The sequence below is a fragment of the Macrobrachium rosenbergii genome, chromosome 17, assembly GCF_040412425.1.
Source record: "Macrobrachium rosenbergii isolate ZJJX-2024 chromosome 17, ASM4041242v1, whole genome shotgun sequence".
In the NCBI taxonomy this organism is placed as follows: domain Eukaryota; kingdom Metazoa; phylum Arthropoda; class Malacostraca; order Decapoda; family Palaemonidae; genus Macrobrachium; species Macrobrachium rosenbergii.
Genome location: NC_089757.1, coordinates 11,311,270 through 11,322,401, shown reverse-complemented (window position 1 = coordinate 11,322,401; position 11,132 = coordinate 11,311,270). Strand labels below are relative to the sequence as shown.

General features: G+C 35.9%; 1 pseudogene; it reads left to right on the top strand.

Annotated features, from left to right (window-relative positions):
- Positions 1-615: 615 nt before the first annotated feature.
- LOC136847726 (sodium-dependent nutrient amino acid transporter 1-like) overlaps positions 616-11,132 on the top strand; it is a 64,817-nt pseudogene continuing 54,300 nt past the window's right edge.

The following is an 11,132-nucleotide window of genomic DNA, read 5'->3' as shown; positions in this document are numbered from 1 at the left end:
TCCATAACCAGTCACGTTTTACGTCCGGAGTCGTCAAAGAGATTACTCATTATTCGTCCACATCGAAGCACAAGAACGCTTCTGTATTGTAACTCATATTCTACAGAAGAACATGTCTGTTTGATAGTTTCATTCATCAGCAAAATTGTACACCATGCCATACCGCTCTCATTGCAGTTCCAAAGGAAAATTTTACAGAGCTTAACCTAATACTATAGCATGTAAGGAATTTCGCTGACATGGCATTTTCAGTCGATAAAATGATGCTATCATTCATCGATGTACGCGGTATCACGCAGCATCAAAGAGCAATTTTCTCTATACTTACAGAGAGAGAGAGAGAGAGAGAGAGAGAGAGAGAGAGAGAGAGAGAGAGAGAGAGAGAGAGAGAGAGAGAGTTACAAATTATCTCGCCTATACTATAGCATGTAAGGAATTTCGCTGACATGGCATTTTCAGTCCATAAAATGATGCTATCATTCATCGATGTACGCGGTATCACGCAGCATCAAAGAGCAATTTTCTTTATACTTACAGAGAGAGAGAGAGAGAGAGAGAGAGAGAGAGAGAGAGTGTATCCAACAGGTGAGGTTAGCCAGACACTTGATCTGTCCCACACCATTCCACCAAACAGTTGGGAGCCAGTCCCCGCCCGGTCAACAGCACACCTGTTGCTTCTACCTGTTCCTCCCTCATTGTCTCTTCTCTAGCGTACCCAGGCGAGTGAGGCTCTTCCTTCGGGCGTCTGTGGGCCTTACCAAAAGCCTTTCACTTCTGCACCACCACTTCGCTTCGCGTTGCCCACCAGGTTAAAAGACAACGGCCGAATCAGTGTGAAACGTTTTTCTTGAGGAGTTATGAGTTAATCATATCCGGTTGTGAATTAAGGTTTTTGCTCTTGTTCCCGTGTGCCAGTTTGTGCTTCGAACGCCGTACCAAGAAGCCGACGAAAATGCCTTCCAAGAAGTACAACTTGAACCATATACCGACCATATCGCATACGGTGCAGGTAATAGTGACACGATTTTAGTTTTGGTGTGTGTAGTGTACAGTAAAAATTCATGTGTGTACACATGCATAAATACACACATTATTTCCTGCTGGCTCTTGATATACAATCTTCACGAGTTACTTGTGATCGTATAACATGTATGTGTGTGTGCGAGAATGTTTATCATTACATTTTTGTACCGTTGTCTTTTTGATGATAATTCTATTTACACAAACATCTGAGCTATATCGTGTCTATGTGATGTGCATGAAATTTAGAAAGGTCTTACTATATGCTAATAACTTATGCAACATCAACAACAGGCAAAACAAAGGCAAAGAATATTATTAATAACATTATCATTGTCGTCAGTAAATCCCGAGATATTTACAAAACTTCAACGGAAACTATTCTCATTTTCCTATATGAAAACCACCAGAGAAGAGAACTTCACCAGCCCCTTTAGTCTAACAAAGCAACAAACTATACAATTAATTATATTTTTTGTTAAGGTCAAGCAGAGTAATATTCTCGGGTAGGTTTCTTCATAAAAGTCACAGGGGATGTTTATGGGTATGTTTCCCCTTTACAGGCTATAGGGAATATATAATTCCAGTAAAAACATCAGGTTACTGGTATTTCTCATTTCTACAATTGCTACTGACGACGACGTCGAAGATAATTAAGATATTAATAATGAGGAGAGAGGGAAAGGATGAAAAGAAACCAAAAACTAAAAAAAAAAAAATAATAATAATGAATCGCTGGAACGACAAAGGACGCTAAGGAACGGCCAGTATCCTTAGTTCCCCTGGAGGACTCCACACCGTCGCAATGCCCTCCCCTCCTCCCTCCCTCCCTCCCTCCCCGACATGCTACTATGCTGTACAACTTGCTTGACTACTTTCGTATTCCATTTCCAGCGTTTCCCTTTGACGCGACATTTGAGCACGTCGCGTCTCTCCTACTTTCCTTCTTCTACTAATGACAGCTAACTTCAAGAATTTAGTTTCCATTGTTAACATCTAATGGACTTCAATTTTCAATTATGTTATCTACACTTGTTTCGAGTGATGATAAAGAAGGCTGAATGTTAGCTCCCAGTGAAGGTATATACTCTTGGCATTTAGCTTCCAGTGGTAACTTCTAACTTAAGATTTTAGTTTTCTGTCGAAGTATCTGAACTTGACTTTTTGCTATCAGAAATGATTTCTATGACTGGCTTTAGTTGTCGGTGATGATATTCAGTTTCTGGGGATGTTGATTTTTTTGCTTTTAAGATGTTAGCAAGTATAAGGTATAAAGATTAGTTTCTGTCTTTACTACTCGCGTAGCTTCTACAATAACTACATTATTTATATGGGACTGACAAACAAACCTTGTCAGATGTGGTTTGATATGTCTAACAGCTATGCCTGACCTATCACTCCTATTACATAATAAAAAAAACAAATGACTTTGTTTGCTCATTATAAACAACTGGCAAAACTGAAAAACAAATGTGAAGTCTAGAAGCTGGCAGTTATTCTTTTTTTTTTTTTTTTTTTTGGCAAACCATGAAAACAAAAAGTTGAAACTGTTTCCTTTCTAAAGGTACTCGTAGAATGGAATTAACGGCGTGTTTCTATTACAAACACGGTCTCATCGACACGGTCTAGTTCATCTTGAAACCAAAAGTAAATATCCACTGGAAGCGTACGTGATGTCACAGACTTTTTTCTATTTATTCGTTGTTCAGACGAAGAAGAAATGACTATCCAGTCTCTCTCTCTCTCTCTCTCTCTCTCTCTCTCTCTCTCTCTCTCTCTCTCTCTGAACGTCGTTAAATATAACCACTCCTAATTGCAGTATGTGATGGGACTCTCTTTTATGCTAAGTAAGGCATCATATCGCTCCGTTATTATGATACAAACAATGTTATCAGAAGTAGGATATGTTTTAGGGCTTTGCTGAATCACGAATGAAGCAAAATAACTGATATTCCTCATGGTTGCTGTCATCCCCTCTTGTAATGTCCTAGCTATTTATAGATTTATTTGTATGTACATATGCATCACAAATTCTAATATATATACTGTATATATGTATATATATATATATATATATATATATATATATATATATATATATATATATATATATATATATATTTTCAGTACTAACTTGCAAGAGATTTTCTATGGACGTTCAGACATTATTATGATTTTATAAATAAAAAGTTGCTGATAAAAACGAACAAGAAAGGAGCATTTTGAATGTTTGTATGTTTGTATGGCTCCTCTTTCCGTAGGTCTTAGTGTTAAGTGACTTGTTTCTGTTTGTGACCGGATTATCCCAAATTACCTCTTTCCTTACTACCTCATAACAATTAACCATCTGGTCCCACCAGATGGTTAATTGTTAAAGGGTAAAAAGGAAAAATATAATCCCGGATAATCCGGTCACAAACTGAACCAGAATATTGAACGCTAAAAAATGCGGAGAGGAAGCATACAAATTTACAAGCAAAAATAAACGCCAATTTCTTTGCTTATATTGATTAACAACATCTTTACTTATAAAACCATCATGCTCAAACATTCCGCAGCTCACGCCTTATATACAAGTCCACAAGAAGTTCTCATAAATTAGTACTGACAACATTGTAACAACTTTTCCCGTGATATATTTTCTAGTGTTGTAACTAACAATTAAATGACATCTGAACTTCAACTAACAAGCACACGCGTCTTCCGATTTCCAAGCACTGATATTCCAATTAAAAACTAATTTTTTCTTAACACACACAGATATTTTTCATTTAAATATATACTCCCTTTATAAAAACCAATACCTCGTTCTTCATATAAATGTGAGTTTCTCTTCGCTGGTCAGTCCTGTGAGAGCTGATAGTCAGCTCAGCGGTCTGATTAAACTGTTTTAACAAATAATAATAATAATAATAATAATAATAATAATAATAATAATAATAATAATAATAATAATAATAATAACAATAATAATTTTCTCTTTACTAACATTATTTTTCATTTACGTACTCCATTCCCAATATCAAATAGCTCGTTCTTCGTATAAAAATCAATTTTTCTCTTCACTAATATTATTTTTCAAATGCTCGTTCTTCACATAATTTTTATTTAGAGAAGTTCCCTCTAAGGTTAGGCCATGGAAAATATATTTACGTCTCCAAATGAGGTTCTCAGTAAACCTCGAGGAAGACTTTACATATACATATAAAAGGCTGCTTCGTAACTCCAATCTCTAAATACCATACCGATAAATCTTAAATATTTTAAAACCTGTGCTTCTCTCAGTGAAATCGACCATTATTCCACGAGGGAATACATTCATAATGAACAAGTTAATGGAGACCGCTAACTCGCTAACCAAACTCTTGTAAAATGAAACAGAAGTACGTAAAAAAAGAAACAACACGAAGAAAATAAAAAGAGTATAGAGATCGAGTACATGTATGAGGAAAAGAGAACATAACCAAAATAAAAAAACAAAAACAAAAGCATAGAGAATGGGACAAAAAGCACGTACAGATGAATGTGAATAGAATAATTTAGCCAATTCAAACAAAAGCGTGTCCTCTGAAGGAATTTCACATGCACCAACGCCTACAGAACTCTCAAGAGTAGCTAGACCCGTCCCATAGTACTACAATGAACTAAAGGAAAGACATCCGTCTTCTAAGAGCGTATTGTGACTGAAGATGCCGCTGAATGGAAAATGTCTGGTGGAACAAACGACTGATGAATTATGCATATTGAGCCACGTCAGCCTTCCTGTGTTTTGTTAGAGTATCCGTTTCTTCATCTGCTTGCTTCATAGATGGTATTCACTTCATATGAAGTATTTATTCTTTCTGACGGATAAAGAACTTCATAAAGAACTATATATATATATATATATATATATATATATATATATATATATATATATATATATATATATATATATATATATATATATATATATATATATATATATTATATATATATATATGTATGTATGTATGTATGTATCTGTGTGTGTGATATTGTAATCCAACCTTGCATTATATATAATATAAGATATGTAGAATCTACTGGTCACTTTTACCAGATACATGTAATTGTAATAGCCACAATGCCCTATTAACTTCTCTGATTCTTCGCGCCTTTTTGTCACTACAAATCCTTAAGATCCAAGTGCAAGAAATTGAAGTGGTTGAGATATCCGGTAGCGGGAAACTTAGGTCAGGTCGGCAACGTGACTTCGTTCTGATTATGGTGACGCGGGTTCGTTTCTCGCTACCGGACATCTCAACCACTTCAATTTCTTGCACTTGGATCTTAAGACTTTGCAGAGACAAGCGTAACCAAAAAAACGCGAAGAATTCGAGAAGTTAAGAGGGCATTGTGGCTATTACAACTACATATATGTATATACAGTATATACATACATACATACATATATATATATATATATATGTATGTATGTATGTATGTATATACACACACACAGTACATATGAACGATAAAATGCCCTTACAAATACAGCAAAACGGATGACGGAAAACTATAATATTTCAGGCTGTTCCTCTCCTTTACGGTCAAAATTTGTTTTGTGGTACACGGGAGAACTATTCGCAGAAGGAGTTCCTAAATGACATACTGATAATTTGTTCGTTAGGCTCCGGCTAAGCCCAGGAGATTAGGGAGTCACTTTTAGAATAGGGTCCAAAACATACAGTCGATCTTAATTGGTATCACTGGTCTTTGTAACAAATTCACGGCTGCTTTAAGTGCCTGGCCTTTAAAACGAGACGCATCTCTGTAAACAGTTTTCAATGTATCTCGGTTTAAGAAGGGAGACTGACCGTTGCCTGGGTCAATACGCTGTTGCCACTTAAATCCTACCGCGGTCAAGAGGAAGCCGCTATCCCTTGGGGACACCCAAATCAGTTCTTCCGATCACCCTCCAAATCTGGGTTGTCCTTCCCACTTCGCGTTTAATATTGTTTATGGTTGTTACTGCGCACGTGTACTATCATGGATTATTTTTTTTTCTTTTATAGAGCTATGAAACTACATACAAAATTCTAAATATGTGAAAGCACTAAGAAAAAATGCAAAACTATTAGACTGCATTTGAATTAAAATGGCCTTTTATTTTTAATAACTATTTTTTTTATGATGGTTCTTTACATATGTATTTTTGTTACGCCATCTATTTTCATTGTTCTTATTATTTTTCCTTTACCAGGTTTACAACTAGTTTTTTCAACGCTCCATTAAATGATCCTTTGCTCCATCTAAATCCTATATTTTCCGTAACTACTATTAGATCTTTTCAGTCGTAGGAATTTTCTTTCTAATGGGGAAATTCAGTAATATTTCACAAAGAACATTTATCAAAGCGGTCTAGATATATCACAGGTTTTGATTTTTTCAATTCTTCGCCTTTGCACATGCAATAGGCTACATCTGTCTGTCGTCTCATATGGTGTTAGTCTGCGTTTTATTTGCGAAATGTTACACTGCACGATCACAGAATAGTCCATAATGAATATTAGTCTTCTAAATATTCAAACGCATAAGATGTAAAGTGGGAAAACTCGTAAACACATATATTCTAATGAGATGTTCCTATGTACTTTCTTTACTATCATATACTGCGACTGTTCATTTTTATGGGATTTTTAGTACATACAGGTTTTAAATACACCTTCAACCATTTATATTACAAAACTATACATCACCATACCTTCATATTTCATTCGTTTATTTACTGTTCAAAAGGATAACCCAATAAACCCAATACACAGAAAAACAGTCAATTTATCAAAGCTCAAACTACAAAAGGGGGGCGTACCTATAATTGCATAATAGAAATAAAACCTGTGTAGAATCCTCGTCAGAGGTTGATAAATCGATTACAAATGAATCGATATATGTACTTTTACAAACATCTCTTGCTGTACAATCTATCTGCAGCCTCTCGGCATCTCAACAACATTTACTTTTTAAACCTCGAGGTGGAGTTTTTAAATCTCGCAGTAGAGTTTTTAAATCTCGAGATGGAGTTTTTAAACCTCGAGGTGTAGTTTTAAATCTCGCGGTAGAGTTTTTAAATCTCGAGGTGAAGTTTTTAAATCTCGAGGTGGGTCGAGCGGTGACGTTTTAAAGATGGTAGCTTAAGAAAATAAATCCTCACTTTTTTCCTCGCTTAAGCAGCTTAACAGTACATGAAATAATCTGTTTTTAAGTTTATACGAAAACTGACAGTTCTTCAAAACAAATGGCACGTTTCTAAGTTGACGATTTTCATTTTTATCGAATGAATAGTGACGATGATGTATAAACAAAATTGAGCGAGAAAATATATGTCAGAAACTATCCATTTATTGATTTATCTTGTAATAAAGATATCTGATACTGGTTAATGATACGAATGAAAACGTGAACTAAGTCAAAATAACGGTCAGAGTCTTCCCAAATGTAGCGGACTAACTATGATTAAAATTGACATAATTTTAAGGTGTGTACCTTACCGATCGTCGATATCTTCTTTTGGCCGCTCATTAGAGAGAGAGAGAGAGAGAGAGAGAGAGAGAGAGAGAGAGAGAGAGAGAGAGGAATAAGAGAGAGAGGGGGAATACCTCTGGAGGAGCCAGGCTGAGAGCATCATTGTGAATGTAATATGTTTACTGAAGTTCTCTATAAAAAAACCGGCATTCACAAACTCCAGTGAGTGACCTTTCTAAGCGAGTCCCTGGCCAGTAAAAGGTTCTTCGGCGAACTACAATTTCTTGTCAGCTGAAGAAAAACAGTTGGTTCTACTTCTCTTTATTTATTCAGTCGATATTACTTAATGGCATCGCAATACTACCTGGGACGTAACGTTATATATGTTGGCAAAAATCTGCCAAAGGAATCGAGTTCCTAAGATACTATTATTATTATTATTATTATTATTATTATTATTATTATTATTGCCCTTGTTGTTATGGCTGTTGTTACATAAACACTTTGGTTGGATGAACCTTCGTATAGTCGTCGAATATTGTACCGTTATCATTAATTTCCAAGCTTCGTTTGGAGCAAGCATAAGGGTGCATGACACCGCAAAACCAGTGCAAATTTGGTTTCGAACTACCGCTTACTTAGCATCATTTAAGAGACAACGTATCACCCAGCTGAAAAATCATGGAGTTGTGTTATAATGTCTTTTACAAAAGGACAGACGCTATCTGGTTTAGAAAACTTACTACTGTGATAATCGCGGTATCTTGACTATTTCTCGTCTTTCTCTTTCTGGCTTCACTGCGCACAATGTAGAGCGTTAAGCTCACAGCCTAATGATCAACGTCCGATCCCTGAATCGGACGAGGTAATCAGCTGATAAGCTAATATGCTTGTGTAGTAGGTTGCGACTGGGGTGGAAATCTTTATTTTATCAGCTGGAATCATTAATTGGATTATCTTAAGATTCTCTCTCTCTCTCTCTCTCTTAATGCTACATACTTCGGCTGTATTTGTATCCAGATACTTTTGTAAGCATGAAGAATATACATATCTACTGTATATATATATACACATACATACATATATATATATATATATATATATATATATATATATATATATATATATATATATATATATATATATATATATATATATATATATATATATATATATATATATATATATAGAGAGAGAGAGAGAGAGAGAGAGAGAGAGAGAGAGAGAGAGAGAGAGAGAGAGAGAGAGATAAAATACAAAAACGAACTCCCTTTAATTATATGTGAATGCATGTAAAGAAACCTAACCCTGCAGATTATTAGGACAGAAATACCGTGCAGGTAGTTTTAATTAGTATAGCTTTTCGTTCCTACGATAAAACTCATATTTTGCTTGGTCATACTGCAAGTAACACAAACCTGATAATGTTGTTACAAAACTTTTACTCACTCTAGAGAGGCTCTCAGATCTTATTGCAGTCCGAAGCCAATCCCACGAAAAGTCTAAAGGTCTAATTTATACCACCTCATTCCAGTCGTGACATGGGTCTTCAATACTCAGCGCAAGCAGACTTTCAAGGTTGTCTTTTCCTGCTGCATTTTCCTCCTTTCTTTCCTACCTTTCATTACCGACTGTTTAATTCTATTCTCCTCTGTGACCGATACGTGTCCTTTACCTTTGCAACTTCTGGGATTTGATAACTCGAGATCAATCTTTTTTGTCTTACTTTCTGGTCATTTTTTTTTTTTTGCTTTTATCTCTTTTTTTTAAAATTCAGTCTTTGCTTTCTTATCTACCACATTTGCTTTTGTTATTTCACTTTCATGGTTTATTCTTTACAATCTTTTCCAGTACTGGGCTGCTTTTCCAGTTTGGATCTTTGGACTTGTGGCATTCTGCTTTTCCAGCTAGATTTGGAATTTAGTCCGTAATAATAATAATAATAATAATAATAATAATAATAATAATAATAATAATAATAATAATAATAATAATAAACAGTGGTTACTTTGCTTCCTATTACGGTCATGGTTTAGGGGCCTTCTGAAGGAGACTTTTTTTTTTTACATCAAAGACCAATTTCGCTATCCTTCTTAATACAATGTTTTCATACAATCAGCATTTCACCTGTGGCTTAGTATGTGTCCTGGTTACACATTTATAAGATCAAAGCATTTTCTGTTAATTACCCGAGACAAATGGTTGCTTTACCATGCCTCTTCAGCTCATAAGAATGGGCTCTTTTTCTGGACACTTTCTCTAAACGACCAGGGACACTCCCTACAGTTCTTACTAGCCTGCAATTTCAGATACAATAGCTTTTTACACTAGGCGCATAATATCGAGACCTAGTTAAAAATTTATCAAATCAGTCATTTTTCTCAGTAGAAGGGGCTCATGTGGGCGGATCACCAACCCTTTTCGGTTCCAACAGGCAAAGATAAAACGTAGAATCATTTTTCACGTCATTCGACGTAAGCAGAATGCCATGGGAGTTCTCACATCGCATAATCTAATCCCGATCTCCGCGATATTTGAGAGCGTGAGCGGAACCTCTTATAAATGACCGATAAAAACGAGTTTTACGGCACGAGTCTTACCAGCCGGAGTGTATACTGGGGCTGATTCCATTTTGGTAATAAGGGCCTACATGCTGACATTACGTTTTTCAGGAACTGCAGTGCTAAAATCCTTTTACGTCAGTTGGAAAGCCATTCCTACACAGCCCGTCCTTGTACCAAGGACGTGAAGGTCAAAGTCTGTTCGTGAGTGTGTTTCCGTTTCTTTTTTCAGTGTTTATGTTAAGACTCAAGGATTCTCTCTCTCTCTCTCTCTCTCTCTCTCTCTCTCTCTCTCTCTCTCTCTCTCTCTCTCTCATTAGTTCATATACAGATTATATTTAGCGCGCGTGAAAAGATGTGTGTCCACTAATTGATTCGCTATTTATTTATAGCGTCTTGTTTATTCTATGAAATACACCTAAAGGTCATAAACTTACTAAAGAAGCTTCACCAGAACGGAGCACCTGTATAATAATAATAATAATAATAATAATAATAATAATAATAATAATAATAATAATTACAAGAAGAAAAAAGAATAATAACAAGAAGAAAACAATGAAAAAGAACGGGGAAGAAAATAACCTATTCAGATGATGACGTCAGAAGGGAGTGTGGGATGGGAACATTCCAGCGATACGTTCCATCATCGGCGGAAATAGCGAAGAATTGCGAGAGAGAGAGAGAGAGAGAGAGAGAGAGAGAGAGAGAGAGAGAGAGAGAGAGAGAGAGGTATCAAAGGTGCTTAGAATTTTCCCCTCCCTTTTTTTGGGGACATAATTAGACCCAACAGCCAATAATAGGGGTAATATCAAAGGCATGCTTGTTTGCGCTTACGTGACGAACATGCGTGACTTTCGTGTTGTCTTTAGTATGAAAGACTACATTGCTTATTGGTATAAAGGTTTTAAGGCAAGGTGCTCATTATTATTATTAGTATTATTATTACTTCCCAAAATAGTTCTTCGTTGGACGGGTCGATATAGTTCTCGGCTAGCACTGCTGGGCCAGCGTTGGAGTCTCCGGCCGGCCAATGAAGAATTAGAGGAATTTATTTCTGGTGAC